Genomic DNA, 8,287 nt, shown 5'->3' with positions numbered 1-8,287 from the left:
ATGTCTTTTCATGAAGAAAGAGTATCTGATATAATATTTCATTTCTATTTTATTTATTTTGTACCTTCGAATCAGTTTTTGACTTCTGGTGACTGCCTGGACAAGTTCCTGCAGTTTTCTTGGCAAGGTGTTTTGGAAGTGGTTTGCCATTGCTTGCTTCCCAGGGCAGAGAGAGAGAGTGACTGGCCCAAAGTTACCCAGCTGGCTTTGTGCCTAAGGCAAAACTAGAACTCACGGTCTCCCATTTTCTAGCCTGATGCCTTAACCACTACACCAAACTGGCTTTCTAATATTTTATTTGCACTTCTATAATTTCACCAGGCTGTTTGCATGGCCATGCAAACTAGGTTTTTCTACTCATGGTGAACACTTCAGTTCTCTAAAATCAACACTATGAACAAGGAAGAAGAGAACATCCATAAACAGTTCTCATGTCAGGCTCATTATTATTGATATTTCTGTTTTACAAATGATAGATAATGTAAGCATCATTCCTGTTTAAACAGCATTAAGGTTACTCAAAGCCTTATGAATTCCTTGAAGCATGCTGCAGACAGTATCTGGTAGACTGTTCCATCCACCTCAGTTCTCTGACCTGTGACTTGAAGCTCTGTGATAAATCCCATGCTGTACAGGACTATTAAATGTCTTTGCTACAACAAAAGATATGAAGCTGCCTGTTAGAACTTCTTATGCCCAAGCTTTAAGGCTACTTCTTTCACCGCACAAACTACATATGATCAGAATGAAAGAGCTCCATCTTGAATTGCAAGAATTCTGTTCCTGTCCTCAGTGAAGTAGTGATTATATGGAAGACCAGTGGTGGAATTAGTTAATTTTAGACTCTGGTTTTAATTGTTGAGAGCTCCTTAGAGAGTCATGTGCCTTACATAATGACTTCAAAAGTGTTAACTGGGTTTACTCTTTTGGGTGGCTTTTCAGCTCATTCTGATGAGAAGGACCCTGGACCTTTGCTATGGAGCTTTAACTTATATCATCCTTGGGGGGGACAAAAGGCAGTTTCATTGGCTGCACACATTTTTCATAAGTGTGTGTGTGTGATCAACTGAAGATCAATGGCCTTTTGCTATAATGTCCTTTAGTGTGGCTGAGATGTTTTGCAGCTCCTTACCCAGAAGCATATTTTTCAGTGTGCTTCCACAAAATACTTACGCAGCACTATTTAATCTTCACTGCAATCCCACATGGCAAAAGCAGAAGTAAATAGCCAGCAACTGTGCTGTACTACTTCCCCAAGCGCAACCATCAGAGCAAAAGAAGTTGGAATGCTTTGTTTCTTAAAACGTATTAGCACAGTTGCCCTTTTGAAAACTTGAAACCCATTAAGGAAAGGCAAGTGCCCAGGCTAAGAACAATCATGGAGAATGAACAAAGTTATATAATAGCAAAGGTACAAAGAACCAATGTAACTTAAAATCTTGTCATCTGAGATAGATCAGTTTCATTCATTCATTCATTCATTCATTCATTCATTCATTCATTCATTCATTCATTCATTCTACGGCCACCCAACATATACTTGTGACTCCACATTTTGTACCAGAATTTATGCTGTTTTTTGGAAAGGTTGGAGGAGAAAGCATTCCAGCAAAAATGGCAGAGATGCCAACTGCTTCACAGACCACTTATTAATGTTGGTGATTCAATAACAAACCTTTAAAGTTTGTTAAGATAACCATTGACAATCATTTTATAATTGTTCAGCTTCAGTATTAAATGTAACAATGCAGTCCACCGAAGAAAAATAGGAAAAAACAGTGCAAATTAGATCTTTACAAAAAGAAGGGTGGGGAGGGTGAGAAATGCTGCAATGCAATTGGAAAACCTGGATCAAGAAATGTATCTGTCCTGGAGGAAACAACTAATGTGCAGTCAATTTCGGTAAGCATCACCTTTGCATTAGCTTTTTCTTAGCGATGAGCCATGAAGTGTCAAAGTGAAGATCTCAAGCCTTCAAGCAAAAATACCGTCTTAGCACACAAAGTGTGCTTAATGCATGAATTGTCCTAGGATGACATCCTGTGGTGAAAATTATTGAGGCAGCCACGTAGTTATTTTCATGGTACTTTTGGAAAGACGGTAGGCTGCTCCCTCTTGTGGAAAAAAAGCATAACTTCATACTGGCTAAGCAATACTTAAAAATTAAAAATAGTTGCCACTCAGAGATGGGCTGCCAGATGTTCCTGGAACTAAACTCCTAGCATTCTTCATTTTTTGCCATGCTGTCAAAGGAAGTTGGGATCTGTAGTTCTGCAGTTCTTCAGGGACACCAGTTTCCCTTCTCTGTTGTAAATAGCTACAAATAAAAGTTACTAATTTGCACCCAAAAAATGCAGGCCACATACAGAATTAAAGGAATTAAACATCTAGAAGTAATACTAGCTCCATTAAGACATAAGGATAAAACCTTAACTTAATTATCTTCCAACTAAGAAAGGCAGGCTCCACGTTGCTTAGTATTTTTATTTGTTTGTATGTTAGATTTTTGTCCCACTTGTTTAAAAATATTGTGATCAGTTGGGTACAATGGGAGGGAATTTAAAACTATGTAGTTTCCCAATATTGTGTTTGCTGATTTTTTTTTTCAATTTTTATTTCCTTGTTCCTTTTAAATGGTTATGTGCATCTATCTTTGGAATAATGACAAATAGTGGTGATATTAATATTAATATGCTTACAGTTTTATAGAGATTTCTAGTTATTTTTTAAGATGACATAATGACCTTAGTTCTAGACATTTAATTAATGAATGAAATAATAAAGTTTACATTTTAAGATCATTGTAAACTATTATTATTATTATTATTATTATTATTATTATTATTAATTCAATTTGTATGGCTGCCAATCTCAGCTAAGTGACTCTGGGTGGCTCACAACAGTTAAAAACAGCAATACAATAAAAAAACAAGTTTAAAACCAATATAAAACATATAAAACCATCAATAACTATTCTAAAACTAAAATAATCATAGTCAGCGGCCAAAGTCCATCCTTGCATGAAGCTCAACAAAGCCATTGTAAAAGCTCCCCACCATATTTACTGATGTCTTATTCTTATCTACTATGTTTCTATCTTCTTTTTTTAATGTAGTTATTCATTCTGTTCCGTTAAACCTTTTAACAAATACATTATAAGATAAATACAAAATTGGGGGGGGGATTGACATCCCACTTTTCTTCTAAGATATCAAGATGGCCTTTGTACAACTCCATTTTCCAATGTTCCACAGAACTACAAGGTTGAAGTAGGTTGAGCTGAGAGTGTATGACAGAATTTTCATGTCTGGAGGTAGACTTGGACCTGGGTCTTCCTAATTTTAGTCCAATAGCTTAACTGTTAACATGGGCTAAAGAGCAATAAAGGAGATCTCTGCTTGAAGCAAAAAATACAAGTTTTGTGGAACAACACTGCCAATATGGATTCCCAAAAATTGCCATGGAAGAGAGATGTTAGCTGTGGTATCTGAATATTCAAGCTAAGACATGTTCCTTCATTTATGGTCAAAAGAATCCATCTTCCACTACTTCATAATTCTTTAGCAATGCAAGGGACAAACCTTTTGATATTGGGAGTAACACTTTATATTTTGGAGGAAGCCTAGAGCTGTGGTAGATGAGCTGATGAATGCAAAATGGGCGAGACTGTTCATATTTATTCAGGAGTTTTGCATTTATGTACTGATTAGGTAAATAATTTCATTACAGAACTCAGAGGATTCCATTAAATTAATATTTTTCCACATATTAAATTGTAATTAAAGTTCAGAGGAGTTCAAAGTAACCAAGTAAATATCAAGGCAGCTGCTTTAATTTGCAGAGCTGGGGTTTCCTTGCCATTCTAATCTAAATTCAGTTCCGCCCTATTTTCTAGCCGGTTTTAAAAAATGTTCTTTCAGAATCTCCTGATACAACATATTCCATTGTAGCTAAAGTCAACTTGGCTATTTTCCAGTCTAAGTAAAATTAAGTTAGATGCAATGATATAACAAACATATTGTTAACAAGGCACTGGTGACTCTACTTTTTAAGGAAACAGCCAAGTTAGCTGTTCAATTAGACAAGGAGACTAAGCAAAAAAGGGATTTAAAAAATGTTAGAACAGAAACAAGCAGGCCCAGAATGTTCCAAACATCAAACTATACTGGAATGGGTAAAATATGTAAAGCATATCAAATTTTTCTGATTGGGAAGCCCAATATTAAAAATAAATCCAAATACTTCAAAAATTCAGGTGGACTTATCACAATATAATCATTATTAAATTGGAGCTTAAGATCAAAGGTCTGACTTGATAGAACAAAGGAGAATGAAACATTAGCTCTGTTTTTAAAATAAGCCACATTTCCTAAGGCTAAAGACCTCTGCGACAAAGGTCAAAGTTAAAAAACCCAGGACAAGGAATGCATGTCATGAGCTCCTAAAGAGAATTTCAAATGGTCAGAGAGGTACTATTGTTACCTTTGGCAGGGGTAGGGGGAATGGGTTAATATTTGCTTCCTTTTAATATGGTATTTTTCTTGCAGAGAGAAGATATAGTGCATGGAACACAGCAACCAAAACAATACTTTTGAAAATTGGATAATGGAGAGAGAAATAAATCAAAACAAAGGAATTCCATATATGCTGGGAGAATATAGAAGGGTAGACGTCCAATTTGCCTGAAGCTAATGAGTATTCTAGCCTAAAATATGAAAATGAATTGCTAGTTCCTTATTCAAAAGGCAGAGAAAACTTGTTGACAAATGCTTTTGTCCAAACTGCAAATTTAGTTAAATTCACTCAAATTTATAAGAATCTTAGTTGGCATTTTAACAACAAAAAGTTATTTCAATGCACTTAAGGACCAGGAAGATTAGATATGTTACAAGATTTTATCCTAAGTCCAACCAAAAAATAAAGTTAGTTAGAGCAATTGAGCAAAGGAAATGGCAATAAACCTATGTAAGATGTAGACATGATCAGGGATCCTGCTCCCCAGGTGGCTAAATGCAAGTGTCTTTATCTGAGCTTCTGCTGTAGGGACAAACTAGGAATTCTGCTGGTGTATTGCCACGAACTGCTAAACAGCATCTTTTTCTGAGATCCTAGTTACCATCATGGTGTTAGTATCTGGATTCTTCCTTATTGTTATCTTAGGAGACTTTGATGTCCATATCCTGGGAGGCGGGTCAGAGATAGCCTAGGAATTCATGGTATGCATGAAAACTATGATCTGACCATGGCAAAAGATGATGACAAGTCCTCCAGGTTCAGATCACATTCCAACTGTTCTGAGATGATAATTAGATCTAGTGTATGTTGGCCTATTTATCTTGAGGTCACAAGGTTAGGGGGTTGAATAAGATGGTCCATCCCAGACACTTCATGGATCTGCTGTTTCCAGGAGAGGGGTACTTGGTGATTTTCCTAATGATATGGCTGGCAGCTGTGCCATGAGTCTTGTTGACTTCTGGAATAAGAAGGCAAAAAAACCATTAAAAAGGAATGCCCTCAAGCAGCCTCATCATGACAGCGGATCCTGGACGACTAAGGTTTACCAAGCAGCTCCAGGAGCAGGAAAAAAAAGGGTTGAAGCACCAGTAGCAGAAGACAAACAATACGGCCAGCCCCACCTATGAGCTCAGGTTTGGACCACCATTCTGATGATAAGCACAGCAAAAAGTATTTCTCTGCCCATATTGCATTGGCAGAACATCATCCAGCAATGCTGTTTTACTTAAGCTGCAAATTATTGGGGATGGCTGTTATTAGTCTGCTGTGACTGATTTGCTAGACATCTTGTGGATAAAATAGGTCATATTTGGAGATACCAGTTACCCTGATTAGACAAAACAAGGGAACTGGGATTACTTGTGAGATGACCTGGGATTCTTTGACCTTGTACACTCAGAAGTAGAATGGATTCTTTGCATTATGAGTTATCCACCTGTAGGCTGGATCCTTGATTCCCTTGGCTTCTTGGGCAGCCAAAGATGAGGGGATGATTAGGTTCAGGAGGTCATTAATGCCTAAAGAAGAAATTACCATCGGCCTTAAAGGAGGTAATATGCACCTGACTGAAGATGCCATCTTAAAATCCAAATTATTAGACATCTTCCACTTTTTTTTAGAAAGATTTGAAAGAATGTGATGGAACTGCAGCTACCAAGGATTCTGGATAAAGTGGATCACCTGGATTCTTATTAATCAGATTTTAGACCAAGACCTTGGAGTGAAACTATATTAATTGCTCTTGTGGATAACTTTAATTAGGACCTGGGTAGAGGGAGCACAGGTCTCTTGGCCTCATTAGCTCTCTCAGTAGCATTTAATACAATTTATTCTGATATCCTTCTGGATTGCCTACAACAATTGGGAATTGGGATAATTCTATTGCAATGGTTCCACTCTTTCCTGAGTGGTCAGTTCCAGTCAAGAGATGCAGAGGAGCATTTGAGCTTGTGACTACTCTGACATGGGATACCTCAGGGCTAGTTCTCTCCCCCATGTTAACATTTATAGGAAACCAATGTATTGGGTGAGATCATCTGTTGGCTTGGGGTGAGTTATCATCAATATATAGATGATATCCAGATGTATTTCTCCCCACAGAACCAAGCAGGAGATGCAGTAGAGATCCTTGCCAAATGCCTGGAGGCAGTAAGGGACTAGATGGGATGGAACAAGTTGAAACTGAATCATAGCAAAATGCTTTTTCTTTTCTCTTTCCCTTTTATTATATTGTTAGAAATCTTATTATATTGTTTCAATACAATGATATTTATAATTTTAAAGTTCTTGAGATTCTATTGCATTTAACATTCACAAGCCATGAACAGCTGCAGCTCCATTTGGAGGACTTAACGATGGTAACTCTATTACTTCAGGATTGGATTACTGTAATGCACTCCACTAGGGCTGTCCTTGACTCAAACTGCAGTGGGTACAGAATGTGGATTCCCACCTGTTCAGAGATAAGAGTCAATTCAACAATATAATACATAGACTACACGTACTGCAGATAAAACCTTAGAGCTTGGGGTTAGGGTGTTTTGGGGACCATCTCCTAAAAGTACAGTCTGCCTATCCTATCCACGCCACAGGTAAATGTTGCTACGGATCCCCTTGACCCAAAGGATATGTGGGGTGGAAGGCCCAAATCAGACCTCCTTACTGGCAGCTTAGCTTTCTGGAATACACTGAAGACAGATTCACTACTATGCCTTTTCCTATTTCCAAGAAAGCAGTAAAGATGCAGCTCTTCCAGCAAGCTTTAGACCCGACTGATCACTGGGGATGCAGGATTGTTTCAACTTCCTACTTTAATTTTTTCAGATCTTGTTCCTGCTTGTTATGTTTTAATATGGGGAGTTTAATAGAGTTCTTCGATTGACTGTGCAATGCCTATAGTGTGGCAAGCAGACAGTATGTAAGTGCTGGAGAGTAAATAAGTGGCATTATGTGTTCTGCAAATCCTTAATATGTCCAATACCAGAAGAATGTGCAAAAATGTAGCAGTCTAACCGAAGTACTCCTGTACTCCTCTGGCTTCCCATTTTCTTTTGCAGCTGATATTCAATATTCAAAGGTACCCATCAAGCTTTCAGTGTTACATTTCAGGCCAGCACCACAGCTTATTTGGCAGCAGGCTCTCATATACAACTTAGCTTGGGCAGACATTTTACTGCAGGCAAGAAGGAAGCCAATTACAACAGCAGATATGCCTAGTACGATTTACAGCAATCAGAACCTCCCTCCACCTACCTACCTACCCACCCACCCACCCAGGCTTAAATTCTAGCCTTTTTCTGCAATTTAATGGATATTTGACCATTCTCTTGAAGATCACAGAAGGCAGCTGGAATATGCTGACAAAATATTCTGCTCTAGAAACTGTGGTTTCTTGCTGCACTACCATCATTGCTTACATCCCTTTGGAAGCACATGGGCTTGTTTTTAACCTTTTTATCTTATTTTAGTAATCTAGAATTTATCTAGAATTTAGTATTACCCTAAATCATACCAATGTTACTACTGGCACTCAGCACCTGTCTGCTATTAAGAGGGAATTCTATTCTCTATTGCTATTTTATTCAAGTTGTTTCAGCTGTATAGATAAGTTTTCATACATTTTAATCTAAATAACTACAGAAATTACAACCAAAAGGCTTGGTAGAATATGAATACACAAACATACAATTTAGTAACAGATAGACTTTACCAATCAATGAAGGTAAGGAAAAGCCCCTAAGTCTGCTATACTGCACCCCTTTTAGGTACTACT

Source organism: Python bivittatus, unplaced genomic scaffold (genome assembly GCF_059951505.1).
Source record: "Python bivittatus isolate LINGU-HERP-01145 unplaced genomic scaffold, Pbiv_v1 ctg000980_np1212, whole genome shotgun sequence".
NCBI classification, from domain to species: domain Eukaryota; kingdom Metazoa; phylum Chordata; class Lepidosauria; order Squamata; family Pythonidae; genus Python; species Python bivittatus.
Note: the sequence above shows the minus strand (reverse complement) of the source record.